Raw genomic sequence first — 15,454 nt, 5'->3', positions numbered from 1 at the left:
TGACTGCACAAAAGTTGAGTATTGGCCTTAATATTTTACTTAATATATTCATTAACATTTCAGGAATGCAGATAGACCTGCAATTAATTCCTGGCTCTACTTACATTGGCAAGACACAACCTTTTTGAGCCTCAATTTCCCTTTTAATGAGTTGGGAATGACAGTGCTTCCTCACAATGCTGTGATGATAGTACATAGCTCTTGTTCTTTTCCCTTTTCCGTGTCCAGTTGGTCGTGTCCTAAGTCTCCCACCATCCTTTGCCCTTCAGCCATGGTCACTGTCCATCCCCAACATGAAGTCTTTGCTGGAGGGTGTTGATATTGGTTGGGCCCCATTCCTTCATTTGTTCCCTCTCAATTCCTCTTTGCAGAGCAGTCTTTGTAAAACACTCCTTTTTGGCTATCCACTGCCTCCCAAAGTTCAAAATCTGCAGGTCTACCTTTGTGGATTCATCTCCCACCTTTTCCCTCTGGACATTTCAACCCCCCCCCCCACCCCCCAATCTGGTTCAGAAAGTGCTTGGCAATATTTATTCATGGAATATTTATTCTCCATGCCCTGAGAGAACAAATATTTCCACAGGTGCCTTCCTGCTCACTATCTTCCTATAGAAGGATTTTTAACCAAGAGAGAAAAGATCATAATAGAGTGACTTCCATTGGAGCTATATCAAACTGCTTCTTACCAGAGAGAGACACCAAGGTAAGGCTAGTGCACTAGGATTTCTCTCCCAGAGCCAGAAAACCAGCCCTGGGGCTCTGGAGGCCCCATTTCTGAGCACAATGGTCTTCCCCAACCCAACACCTCATTGGTCATGGACACTTCCATTTCACGGTCAATTGGCCATAATTTCAATTATGTAGGAAGCTTTTATTGTACATGCAAATTCCAAAACGACCCAGAAATCTGTGAAGAGGCCTAGGTATAAAGAATCAGAAGTTTAAGCTTGGGAGGTAGAAATCTCCCCACATTCTACATAACTATTCCTACTGGCTCAGCATACTCAGAGGATATTGTGAGCAATGATTAGTGAGAGAATATGGCAGTAAAGTGTATGGAGCATAATAGATACTAAATATTTTGTGGTCTAATAGTTTTTTGTTTGTTTTTTTTGCAAGTCAGTTTGCTAAATATATATTGAAGATGTCAGGTTTTTATCTTAAAACATCTTCCTATCAATATGCTCAGAAATAAAAAAATGTATATATATTTTTTTGTATAGCTAGAGTCTTGAGCTTTGATTCAGAAATCCAGACCCCAATTCAAGAGAGAGGGTTTTAGCCTCAAATGGGACAAGCTTCTCCCTCCTCCTCTCTGCCTGGGCTTAAACTGACAAAGAAGATGCCAGGCAGAGTCGCTGCAAAGCAGGCTGCCCAAGGTCAGGCTGCCTGAGAAACTCAGTGAATGGCAGTGAGAAACTACGGGAGAGAGGTTCTCAACCCTGCCCATCAGAATCACCCTGGAGGCTTTAAAAAGCCCTGATTCCCAGCTCTCTGCCAGGCCAACTGAGTCAGAACCTCTGGGGGTGAGGCCTAGACTTCAGGGATTTTTCTAGCTCCCCAGGATCTCCAATGTTCAGCTGAAGTTGAGAATCATCATCCTTCTCTCCCCCGAGGAGGAGTCTTGAACACTGCGATGATGATACCTGCAGTGAGAAAGGAGAAAGAAGGGACCTCACATATGCTGCGTGCCTCCTGTGTTTCCCATACTGTGCTGGGAACTTTCCTCACACTGAAACGTCATGCAGTGCTGTGAGGGATTATCATTTTCTTTCCAGCGAGGAACCAGCAGCTCACAGAACACAGCGACTTGCCCAGAATCACTTAAACCCAAGGAAGTGGTGGGGTCGGGAGATAAAGCAGGTCTTTCTGACTCCAAAGCCTGTGGTCTTTCAGTTTCCTGCACTAGGAGAATGGACCCAGCGATGCCATGCCCAGGTGGGTGTTTGGCCATGACCTCCCTGTCCTGAACTGGTTAAAACAGTGTTGATGCTCTTCCTTGTCCCCAGAGGAAAAAGCATGAGATGAAATAAGAGGTGAGATAGGGGAAGTAAACATGCATTCTCATTCCTGATCTTACCGAATCTTCTACAATAACGTTAGGACTCAGGACCTCTACATGCGATTCTGCATGACACTCACATGCGTGTGCACACACACACACACACACACATACACATACACACACAGGCATACAGGTTTGTACCGGGCATTAACCAAGTGCTTATCGGGAACCTATATGCCAGGCACTGGATGTGTGTATATTATGCTTGATTATATAGGGAAGACAGCTTACTGAAGAAGAGGTAAAATATATCAGCTCTGCAGATAGATAACTGGATTTTGAACCCAGTCTCCCAGCTGTGTAAACTTAGCCAAGTCAGTTAAGTTGAAATTTTTTCTTTTCATGCCATGACAAGAATTTATACACACATCTCTCCGGTGTGGAGTTGGGAGAGGAAGCAGAGGGACAGCACAAAGGGCAGTGTCCTCCGAGTCTCTCCCTGAAGTCGCCTGAGGCTCCGGTGGCGGCAGCTGTGTCTGTCCTGATCCCTCTGATGCTGAGGTGTCAGCTTCCACGGGGATCAGGTATCAAGCCAGGACCGGCCAAGGCCAGCCAGAGGAGACCTGGAGCCAGGGTGTCATGCGGGCATGGAGCAGGTGTGGGCATAAGCTCGAGCTGCCCCCGCCTTGACTCTTCCTAATGCCTTGAGCAGTGGGGGGAGGTGTGGGAATCCTTTCTCTCTCCTGGAATTTGCCTGGCTGCTCTGAGGGCGTGTGGCCTTGCCTGTACCTTCTAGACAGACAGATGGACACCCCAGGGAGATAGTCCAGTGCTGGGGTCAAGAGCACGGGCTCGGGCCTTGGACCCATCCGGGTGACTCTCTGCTGCCCTCCATGCTTAGCCCACAGCCTGGTGTATAATTATAGATCTCAGAGGTCCAGTGATAGGCATGAATCTTCTCACTTTAATACTCAGACCTGCTCAGTTTTTCTTACTTTAGTCTTTTAAAATGAAACACACTGATTCAGAGAATGTTTGAGCCTGTCAGCAAGTCATTTTCCCCCTTGCGAAGCCCTGCAGTGTCACAGTGGAAACAAAGGGAGCCAAGTTGGACATAGGCCCTTCGGGAACCACTTAGGCAGAACAGTTGCATCAACATGGGCTGGGCCTCAGTGGGCCTGGATTTCACTGCTGGGCAAACCTGGCTAAGTTGCTTGACCAATCTGAGTCTCCGCTTCCTCCTCTCTGCTTTGACAACTGGTTTCAGATCAAGTATGCTATAAGGTGTGTTTGATTTTTAAGGTGTCTACTTTTTTTTTTTCTGACACCCTAAACAAGGTAAAATTCCCCTGTTAGAGATGTTCACGGCATAATGATCCCTCCTCTATAAGCCTCATCCCTGTATCACTGAATATTTATTTGGAGGATGATTTTATCTACTCCACATAAATATGGGATCCATGAAATAGGAACTTTGTCTGACTTGCTCATGGCTGTAAGTCCAGGTTATCCCAGAGCCTGGCACATATTAGGTGCTCAGCAAATCTTTGTTGAAAAATGAACTCAGGGCTGGCCAAGCTCACACAGTCAGACTTCTGATTTAAAAAGTGGTTTATGCCAAGAGCTCTTGGGGCAACATGGCAACACACATCCCAGTGAATGGACCCATTTCACAGACTAGGTAACAGGCTCCCTCCTTGCCTCCAGACTGAGCTGCCTCATACCGAGGAAGTCAGGCTTCTCTCTATCCTACAGGCCCCTTCACGAGGGGCTTGGAAGGAAGGTTGGAAAATCAGGGCTTGGTAACACTAATATGTGGACTCCTATCTCCCCAGCAAGAACATCGAACCGACAGGGTGCTGCAGGGAGAGGCTGGGCTGGGAGTCAGGAAGCAGAGCTCTGCAGATGCAGCTGCAGGACTGAAGGTGAAAAACTGGATGTCTCTGATAATATCCCCCAGTTGTCATGAGGATGAAATGTGATAATGCGATTCAAGCATCAAATAACAATAACAATGGATTAGGACACTTAAATAAAAAGAGTCCCCGAGCTCATTCGGTCAGAAAACCATAAATGAATACATAGTTAGACGGGGAGAAGGGAAAGCTCTTGGGATGGTGTTCTTTTTGGGAAGTGTAGGAGACACATGGAAAGTCACCATTTGCCCACCATCACAGTAGTAATTGATGCAGGCAAGCATCATCAAAGGAGATGAAAATGACTGACTGCAAGGATAGTTCCATATCTCTAAGTATCCCTCCACAAATTACCTATGGATAGAAAAGGGAAAATAGTATCTTTACAGTGGAAAAACCTGGGATCACCACATTAACCAAGGGATGGAGATCAACATCCTATACAATCCTATATAACAAAAGCCTAATATGCAAATCTACTGAATGGCAGAACAACTGGTGGAACAACAGATTGCTATGGTGCACACTGACCACCAGGGAGAAGATGCTCAATGCAGGAGCTGCCCCCAGCCCACAGGCCCCAGGCCAGACAAGGTGGGTAAAGGCAAGGTCCCCCTGATCACCCCACCAGTTGCCCTGCATATGGAGGCGACCAGCGGCGGTGGTGGCAGGGGGTGGGGCCAGCAAGCAAATGGCACCAGGCAGGCCAAGGGAGGTGCCAGCAGAAACTCCCCCCCCCCCCTCCAGTCCTCCGCAATAACTCTGCCAGTTGCCCCACAGATTGTCTCTGATTGCACAAATTTCATGCACTGGGCCTCTAGTCACCAATAATGGGACAGATGTGAGGTAAAGAGGACACATCACTTTTCTGTTATCCCAGCCACAAATTCACCACCTGAATCTTATTATGAAGCCACAAACTGACAGACTGTCTACAACATAACTGGTTTGAACACTTCAAAAAAAATTCAAGGTCACAAAAGACAAAGAGAGGTGAACTATCCTAGATGGAAAGAGTCTGAAGAGATGTGACAAGTAACTGCAGTATGTAATCTTGAACTAGACCCTGACATAAAACAAATGACCATCAACAGCACTAGTGGGAGAACTGGCCAAATTTGAATATGGGCCAGGAACTAGGGGAAAAAGTATTGCATTTCTGGATTTCCTGATCATGGCCATTGTGCTGTGGTTCTATCAGAGAATGTCCTTGTTCTTAGGGGACCAGCAGGAAATGAGATAATGTGTTGGAGTCCTTGACTCCCGGCATAACCGGTGACTGGATACAAGGCTACTTTCTTGGGTGAACCCAGGAAAAGTCCCCTGCCTAGAGATGCTGCCATGCCCTGTGGACAGACGTGAGCTGCCTAGACGTTACCCTTAGAGCTATTGTCACCCACCCACTATGACTGGGGCACAGGGGTTTGGATCCCTCACAGTTCTTGGATCTTCCCTCCCCCACGCCATCAGTCCCCCCATTACTCAGGGAGTGTACTTCTGTTTATGTACTATCGATGCTCCCTGTCAAATCCCGCTAGAAAATACATCGAAACAAAATTAACTTGACAGGGAAATGGATATTTGAATGAAGCTTCTGCTTAAAACAATAATTTATCATGTTCCATCGCATGTCTCCACAAAACCAGGATCGCGGGTGGTTTAGCTGAAATGAGGGAATTCATTACTCCCCGAAATATCTCTGGGACTCATTTCTCTGGGGTTGGGGTGGTGGGGAATGACGGATGGAATTACATCGACCATGTCCCCCAAATGTGCTGGGAGTTGTGGGGCCCTTTTCCTGCATAGCCCTGGTGAGTCCTCACAGCTCTCCTGGAGCTGACCATCAGTGGCTGGCTTTGGGAATGGGGAACTGGGCCTCTTGGAGTCTAAGGGCCAAGCCTGAGGTCACACCGCTAGGAAGGGATGGGCTAGTTTTTTTAAGGATAAAAATCACCTTTATCCTCACCAAGATTGGAAAGGGCTACCACCCTCCCTGCATAGCTTCCTGACCTCCTAGGAGAGCCAGGTTTGCTTCTGTTGAGTGTGAGAATCCACCAATCCTATCTTGCAGTTGGGAGCCCACAGCCGGACCCCAGGATACGTACTCCTCATGGGCACTCTTACGGATGCCTGGCAGAGGTTGGGCAATCGCAGATGAAGTACAGTAGAGTGAGGAGCCCCTGTTCGAGGGCTCGAGCAGGCGGCTCACATAATTGATTCACTCACACATTCGTTTTGCAAACAGAAATGTGCACTTATTTATTATGTACTGGATGCCTGAGAGATAACATGCATCTTAGAGTCTGGAGTGTCAAAATCTGGTCCCTGGATCAGCAGTATTACCTGAGAACTTGTTAGGAATGCAAATTCTCGGGCCCCACCCCAGACCCACTGAGTCAGAAGGCCCAGCAGTCTGTGTCTCAGCAAGCCCTCACTGTGGCTGAGGCAGACTAAGGTCTGAGGACTGTACTTGAGGGCGAGTAAAATAATGACAGGCTGTGGTAAGAGCTGCCAGGGATGGAGGTACTTGGTAACTTCAGGGCCCTGAACATTATAAGCCGAGCAAGTCTGGTCTCTCCTGGCGCCCATGGGACAGCTTTATGGAGGACCCAGCGAATGAACCAGGGCCTCGTTCAGCCTGGGCACACTGGTCCTACTGGGAGAACCAGGATTGCCCCAAGGGACTTAGGGTGGGGGCCATTGATGGGAAGGGAGCCACCTGGGCCTCAAGATCCTGAACACCTTCTTGGGTTGTTTCTCCTTCATAAAGTGAGGGACGTGGACTAGTCAACCAGAATTTGCAGCAATCAATGACTCAATCTAATGGTATTGGAAACTAGGCAGTGAGTTTGGGAAACCCTAGTTCACACATTTTGGCATGCAAAGAAAAATCATCCAGGGATTTTATCAAACATTCGATGACCAAGCCACACCTCCAGGTGGATCTCCACGGGTGGTGTGGGGGCAGAATTTGCATATATGTAAGGGTAATCTCAGTGCAAATGGTTTGAGGAACACCCTTTGAGAAAAACTATACTCTCTGGAGAAGTGCTTGCTCACTGGGGCGGCTCTCAGCTCTGCTCACAAGCCCAGGCTTATCACCCAACCATCCCTGGCTCCTGGGCATCTGGAGGCAGGTCTGTGATTCGGAGCAGGTTTCTCAGTGGAGCATGAGTAACTACTCTCTTCTGATGGGTGATGGCAGGGATGAGCAGGCCTCTGGCCTGACTGGGGAGTAGCTAATGGCATTACAAGCAACAGAGAAATAATGAAGGCTTCCTCATTTTATAAAAGTTGCTTTGAAATCCAATTAGAATATGAAAGCTGAGACCTCGGTCTATTTTTAAACAAAGTATGAGTTGAGCAAGAATAATCAATATTGGAGTTGTGAGCTGCCTGTTAGCCTTCACATGGGCAGGCAGTGAGCTTCCTTTGGGAAGAGTTTGCGATTATGGGACAAGTGGAGGGAGGAGGATGAGACCAGAGTTAGAGACAAATGGGGCCTCCACTGGTGTGTTGGACAGAAAGGGGAGAGATGGGAAAGGCCATGAAATTACATGACCCTCTCAGATGTCCCCTCTGACACCTCTAGGTAGAGTGGAGGGCTGCAGGCGGATGGTGTGTGGCCTCCCCCGTTAGGTTAGAGGAAGCTAACACACCTCATTTTGACTGTTGAGGACTAGGTGGTTAAACTTGAGAGAGCATGAATGTTTGGAGCCAGGCCTAAATTGAAACTCAGTCCTGCTCACTGCTCACTGTGTGATTTGTCAAATTCGGCAACCTTTCTAAGCCTCAGTTTTCCCCTCTGCAAAGTGGTGATGAGAATATTGACCTTGAGAACATTTTTTAAATGAGATTATGCTAGCAGTACCAGCTGTCACGTAGAGAGCATTTGCTGTGAGCTTTATGGGTGTGAGTGGTCTCAGTAGGCCTTCCAACAGTCCTATGAAGTTCAGGGAAAGGGAGGGACTCATGCAAATGAAGCATGCAGGGCAGTGTCTGGTACAGAGCACCGCTCAATTAATATCTGCTTCATGCTCCTCCAAGCGAGGGAGGCTGAGTACGGTGGGGAGGCTGGTTGCAGAGACCTGAGTGCTTCTGGCTGCTGCACTTCCCTGGCAGGCAGTGGTGTGGACTGCTGAAGTCAGAGAGAGGCTTCCAGAACCACCTCGGGGGGCATTTCAGATGCGGAGGCAGGCGATGGCAGAGCAGGCCGATTGGGTAGCTCCAGCAGGAGCCAGCGTGCACAGAACCCAGAGACGCTCACGTGACAACCGTGGGGCTCCTTCCAGGATCATCCCACCCTGATTTGGCTTCCTTGAAGAGAAGTAGCACAAAAGGCCATTTTTCACTTTTAAATAGCTTTCATTCTATGTCTTAATAAATGCGCGTTTGTTGATTTGTGTAAGCATGATGTGGGAAGTCTGCAAATGGATGTAATCTGCATGGAGGGCACATGTAAGCACCAGTGAGCACTTTTGAATAATGAATCCCTCCCGTAAAAGACGAACGCTATTCATAATAATTCCTTGCTTTTCTCATTTTGCAGCGTACAGTAGCGATTAATCAATTTGCAATGTTATGTCACCCGCAACAAATTGCTAGCACCAAGACAAATTTATTGCTTTATGATAAAAGAACTTGTTTAGGTAGAAATAAATTAAATTTGGGGGGCTCGTCTTTGGGGTTGATGCTCACGTAGGTGACCCATAGAGAGTGGGCTGCGAGGTGAGGGGCCGGGGGACTCCCGCATTGACCCGGCACGTGGGGAGGAGTACCGGAGCCCCAGAGGCGTGTGCTCAGTTACTGACGGGGACAGGGATGCTGAGAGCTCACGGTGCTTCTCGGGACGTCTGCTGGGCTCTCCGAGTCAGCGAGTGTAGTTTAGCTTTCACAGAGAGGTTCGGACAGTCGGCAAGGCTCCAGGGAAACACACCTGCTTCTCCTTCGCCTGAACGATGAGACCTTGATTTACCTTGAATTGGCAGAAGGGAACCTATCCTAGGAACTCGAGAGCAAAGGAAACTTAATTGATTAGAACTGGGAATCGGGTTCAGAATACAGAGGGTGCCTGAGGCTCTGAGGTTTCCATTTATGGGAGACACTGGTGTGTTAAAATATCGGGGGGGAAAGGAGGCCCAAGGGGTGTCATCAACATTGTGTGCAGTGAGTGCTACATTCAGCAAAGGAATGCTTTTACCACATGCAACATTTAATTCCATAGAAGGTGATGGTAATGCGACAGTCAGAAGCTTCGATTTGAGGCCCCTCGTGGAATAAGGCCAGGCTAAAGGGATGCATGTTACAATGAGGGTGACTCGGGGACATGCAGTCCTGGTCCTCTGATTCACTCACTCACAGAACAGCAGCTCAGGGAGGGGGAGCATTTTGCCCGAGGACAGAGGGGGTGGGGGTGCGGAGAAGCATCGGACTTTGAGGACATCACAAATGTTTGTCATTAATTTATACTCCATTAATTTGGAATCTGAAATGGAATCAGAGACTGATGCATTAATTCTGTCCTCCCCCAACACACACACACACACACACACACACACACACATACACACGCTCTCTCTCTCTCTCTCTCTCTCTCTCTCTCTCTCTCTCTGGACAGGTTTTTTTTGTAAGCAATCTCATAGGCTAACATGATTTGTGAAAAGCAGGTTTCAATTAAGAAGAATGTCAGTTCCGTTGCCCAGGAACGTGGATTTCTCGCCCCCAGCTGATCAAAACCCAGTCCTCTCTGCTCTGGAAGCAGGCAGGGACCACCCCCTGGAATACCTGGGTACACGCAGTCGGCTGCCAAGGGAGAGCATTGCAGTAGCTTCCTCGGGCCCTGGTCTCTGCCATCCTCATCGCATTTCAGCTTCTAGGGAGGGGGCATGAGGGCCTCTGCCTGCCCAGGCGTCTGCAGCCTTCCCGCAGCATCTGAGCGGCCTCTTGGCAGCCCCCCAACCTCAGTGCCCACATGCAGCGCACCGTGAACGACAGGGAGCAGAGCTCTCCGGGCTTCTGCCGGGACCCTTTCCACTGCCTTGCGGCTGGAGGAGCCCAAGGGGTGCCCGGCAGCTCCAGGCGGTGCTGGACTCACCTGGCGACGGCTTCTTTCTCTTCCACCGTGCCTGCTCGCTGGGCTCCGTCCGCCCAGGTCCTGGCTGGGCAGGCAGCACCTCTCGTTCGCCAAGCCAGGCCTGTCCACACTTGAGGTCCTAGAGGGGCTTCCTCCCCGCTGTGAGGCTGGGCTGCCCCTGCTCCTGCCGCCCGCCCGCTGGTTAATTCTGATTATTTCTCTTTCTCCTTGCTCTCTTGGGCGCCTTTATTCCTGACCGTGCATTTTCTCTGGGCTCAGGATTAAAAAAAAAAAAAAAAAAAAAAAATCCACACTGCTAATATCCTTGTCAGCCTTTCCCTGAATCATTGCCGTGCAGCAATGGAGCTACGGGCCAGTGCCTTCTGGCCAGCAGTCTCCAGCCCGGGCCTTCCTGTTCTTGGGGCCCTGGAACCCCCCCTATGTGGGTCTCCTTACCCTGAAGGCAACACCCAGAGACCCAGATCTTTTCAGAAATGCCTACCCGTGGGTGGCAGAGGGGGCCAAGAGCTGAGAACCGGCTGAGCTTTTCCATCTCATAGGTAACTTCTTTCAAATGCTATTTAAAAAAAAAAAATAATGAAAGTGCTTTCCTCTGCATGATCTCATTTGCTGTTATTATCCTTGTTTTACAGATGAACAGACAGAGCCTCGGGGACTTGGCGGTTTGCTCAGGTTGCACAGCTACGAAGGATCGGAACGGCAGTCTCCATAGGCATGACTCAGGTAAGGGAGGGATCATGTCCCCATTTGGCAGATGAGGACACTGAGGTTCAGGTTGCTGGAAGGGCTTTGCTTCAAAGCAGTGAGAGATGGTGGTGCTAGAAGTAGCATTCAGGGATCCCGGCATGCAGGCCAGAGCCACAGAGCTGAGCTCTGCTGTCCACGCCAGTTCAGCTCCTAGGGACAGGGCCCAGCTTTGGGCAGGGGTTTGGCCTTCTGTTCATGAAAAGCCAGGCCAGTCCAGGCTGTGAAATACCTGGTAACTGCCCTGCCTCATCGTGCTGTGTGGCCTGGGCAGTGTCCTCATCTCAGTCTGCTCTGGGGGCAACAAGCCAAACATGACTGTGATTGGTAATATAGATTTCCACAAATTCAGGCTCAGGCTTGTCTGATTCGAGGCTCAGGAAGATGATACCACTGAGCAAATGGCCCCGCCTCCAGGCAGCTCTCCCTGATGCTTCACAACAAAGCAGACTTCTCTCCTAGGTCCCATAGCTTATACTTCTCTGAATGGTCCTATTCTTGATGGGGCCAACTGTTCTCCTGCCATTCCTGACCTCAGCTGGTGGCCATGAAACCGCTCATGGAGGCCACAACCCCTTCACAGGTCCATAGATGCAGAGACAGTCAATTGGACATCACTGTGTCCAGCCACAGTCACTAATACACACACCCGTCCACTCTTGTCTTCTCTGGAGGATACCACCACACACAGAGGCACTGCCCTGCACATCATACGTGCACAAATGCACACACACACACACACACACACACACACACACAGCCCTGCAGACAAACACAGACTGTTTGCTTACAGACAGTCTCTCTGTGATTTTCTGTGACTTCTTCCGCCCCTGATATTCTGTGTGTCCTGCCTAGAATGAAGGCTAGGACTGTCTGGCCATGGGGATTAGAATTGTGACCTGCTTAGGGCTGAAGCTTGTTGGGCGGCAAGCTCTCACTCTGGGAACTCTCTGGACAAATAGCCTCTTCTGGCCAGAGCCTCTTTGTCCTCCTTCCCAGACAGATCAGCCTGAACTATCTCCAGGGAGCATCTGCCCGCATCACACTCCCCATCAGACAGGCATCTTTCCCGTGGGCCCCCGGGCCCTGTCACCACCTGGACTTGCCACCTTGGCATTTTTCAATGACACACCAAGGTGAACTGTTGCTCACTCAGTGATTTTTCACCCCCTGCATGTCTGAAGCTCTGTTTTCTCTCTGGACAAATGCCTTCCTACCCCTTGCCTTCCCCTGGGCTGTGGGCTTAACGGAATAGCGGGTGAGAAAGGGAAGGAGAAGCTGAGGTTCTGCGGAGCTCTGGCTTGTCCTCTGTCACAAAGACACCATTAGCCCTAAGCGTGGAGCACAGTGACAGAACACGGATCCCTGAGGCTGATGGGCCTGGGCTTAGATTCAGCTCTATCCCTTCCTAGCTGTGTCACTGTGGCCTCTGCAAGCCTCAGTTTCTGCTTCTGTAAAGTGGGCACAGCCATTTGAGCCTTACAATGTTGATGGGAGGATCGGATGAGGTTACATGAGTGTACAAAGCACTTGATAAATGTGAGTGCTCCAAAAACGTTAGCGAGTTAGAGTGTTGTTTTAAGAATGACCTTGCCCCGTTCTCAAGGTCTCTTAGGCTCCTCGGAGATTCAGGCAGGGTCTGCGGAGAGATTCAAAGAAGGTTCAGCCTCCAGCCTTCCGCAGGGGGAAGACAGGGTCTCAGTCTCTCTGACAAAGCAGGAGACAGCTGGGTAGCTGAGCAGTGCCCTTCACTGGTGTGGGCTGTCCCCAGCTGCCTGAGGGAACCTGTGAGTGAGGAGCCCTCCATGGGTGAGCACCAGAGCCATGCTGTGCTGGTCGTTGTCACACAGAGCATCCCACTGAATCGCAAGAACAACTGGCAAGGGAGGGATTATTACCAATGGGGACACTGAGGCTCAGAGAGATAATGTGTCCCCTAGGTGACGGAGCTGGAACATCAGCTGGGACATGAGGGGCTGCTCCCCAGACTCCGGGCTGCCTTGGGCGCGTGCCCAGCGGAAAATGAGTCCTGAATTGCAATGAGAAAAACAGCTCCCTATCCTGGGAGGCACGGCGCTGAACAGATCCATCCTGTACGCAGTACTTATAGCTACGCTTACTCCACGGGACAACCCAGACAAAGACCTAGTTTATGCCGCTGAATATGAAATATGGCTCGTGTCTCAGGGCATTTGTATAAAAAGACTGCTTCTTTGCTGCCGCAGCCTCAAAGCCACCTTTTGGGGGAGTGCTGCCTCCCTCTCGGAGGCTGATCCGGAAGGTGGAGGACTGGGGAGCCTATCCCATGAGCCCACTGGGGCCCTCGGCCAGTGTCACCTTTTCTCTGGGCCTCGGTGTCCCCATCTGCGAAAACACGTGGTTTTCTGGGGGGGGATTTCTCTGGTTAACGTCTAATTCCTCCACACCACAATTACATTGTCCGAGGTAGAACTCATTTAGATCCTCAGAGTATGTTTTTCCAACTTGTAAATGTACTTACTAGGAAATAGTTATAAAGGCAGACCCCTTACATGGCATTTGGTGAATGCCTTTAGAAGGCCCAAGAATAGATTCACTTCGGGGTAGAAGCCTGGACAGAGATGGCTGCCCCCGGCTGTCTCTGGGATGTTCCAGAACGTGTTCTTTGGCTGTGGAAGCTGGGGTCCTTGTCACTGATGTAGGTCCCGGCTCTCACTCTGTCAGAAAGCAGCCAGGTCCCAGGCGCCAGGTGGACTGCTCACCTTTGTCCCTAGCCTGGGGGTGAGCAGTGGGTAGCGTTGGCCTCCTGGCGGTCAGGGATTGGGGGGGGGGTTCTCCTAAGGAAGACACAGCCCTGGAGTGTACTCCCCGGCATGTCCTTTAGCCGGCGGGGCCGGGAGACACACCCGCAGCCGGGGCTGCCACCAACAGATCTATATGTTGACAGCGCCCCTCTGAGTGTCCATTTAAATACTCGTCCCCGCCTGGGATTCGGGCTGGCCGTCTCCGTTTGCCAAATGCAAACGCATTAACCTTACAATTGGATAATCTAATAAAAAGGATCAATGGTCTGATACAGTGCTTATGGAGTCATTTACTGCAAGCGAGAGCCATTTAGCCAGGACCCAGACTTGCGGCGCGGGGAGAAAGTGAGAGAACGGCTCCTTGCTGGCTTCCCAAGGCGAGGCTCCCTCTCTGCCTGGAGACGCCGGGCCACGGGGGCAGGGGAACCAGGAGGGCGTTATCCATTCATTACTGCCACGTTCGTCACTTAGAGGTTCAATTACGTATAAATCATTAGTGGTATTTCAAGTTACTCTATCCGGGCCCGCGCGTAGCACACTTGACTGGCGGTGGGGAGCTCTCGGCGACGAGATTTAGCGTGTGAGTGAGCAAGGCAGTCGTATGGGTTTTTCTGCTGTGAAATTGATAAATGGACCGGCTGCTCGAGGTGCGGCAGTAATTTCTGTGGCGCAGCCAAGTGCTCGGTCCCTTGTCTCCTCCAGCGATGAGGGCAGGGGCCCCCTTAATGCGGTGGCTTTCCCCCGGGGGGCCCAAGGCCGGGCCTGGCTTTATTTCCTTGCAGAAGGTCCCAGAGCGAGCCCCGGTTCATTAGCAGGCATGAATATACCTGGGAAGGGGGGGAAAGGAGAAAGGAGGGGGAGGATAAAAGGTTCCTCCAGCCTCATTCACCGGCACTGAGTCTGTCATTAATTTCTCCCGAGGAGCAGGCCGGCAGGCAGGGAGGACAGAGCCGGGCAGTCTGGCCGCCCCGGCCCCTCTCCCGCAGACACGGCTGTCCCGGGTCGCCCGCATGCATCCCTGTCTGTCGGGAAAGCATATTTTTCTCCTAATCGGTTCCACCGCTCTCTTAAAGCAATATGTCAGATCATTTTCCCCCATGTACATAGTTAATGAAAGTAACCCTACAAATTCATTTTAAGTGGATGGAAGTTGTTATAACCCCGATCCAGAATTTATTGCGTTCATTACAATCTTGCTGAAGTAGGTAATGTAATGGACTATTACTTTTATTATCTTTTTAATCCCTCAAAATTATTAGGGACTGACTAATATTTGGCATCACCCCTGTTAATGTTTAAACAGAAATGGATACTTTAATTCGTCTAATAAATGACAGGGGCACTCTGAGTGGAAACAAAAGCCTGACGGGGTTTATCTCGATCAGTCCTAAGGACTTTTAAATGGGACTCAGGGCCCTGAAGGCAATTATTTCCAGGCAGGGTGTCTTCCTCAGACGCTCAGGAAGGACACAGCAGAGCCGAGATGGAGATCGTGACAGGGACACCCAGACGGACGGCGACAGAAACCAGGCAGAGAAGGGAGACATTGCCACTCACACACCCAAGTTCTGATTCCCAGGCACAAAAAGCTCCGATGTGGGCTGATAACACACTCCTGTGAGCTCTCTGTCTTCTCCTTCTTGCCTTCGCCCTCTCTCGCTCGCCGCCTTCCCCGATGAAAGAGATTCCTCTCTCCCTCCGCTCCTGTGTTTGCAATCAGCTTTATGGCAAAGAATGCTCAAGTGCTCTAGAATCTTCGAGTTGCCGAGAGACAAATGATTGGCTCCCATTCTCCGAGGGAGGAGGGGAGACCCTGCTTGCTCCTCGGAAATTAAGGATGGCTGCTCCATTTGCAAAAGACCAAATCTCACCGTGTAGTGGGAGGGGGCCGGAGGGGGCATATGGCTGTTTC

The sequence above is a fragment of the Pipistrellus hanaki genome (genome assembly GCF_964339955.1).
Source record: "Pipistrellus hanaki genome assembly, chromosome: 6".
Lineage (NCBI taxonomy): Eukaryota > Metazoa > Chordata > Mammalia > Chiroptera > Vespertilionidae > Pipistrellus > Pipistrellus hanaki.
Note: the sequence above shows the minus strand (reverse complement) of the source record.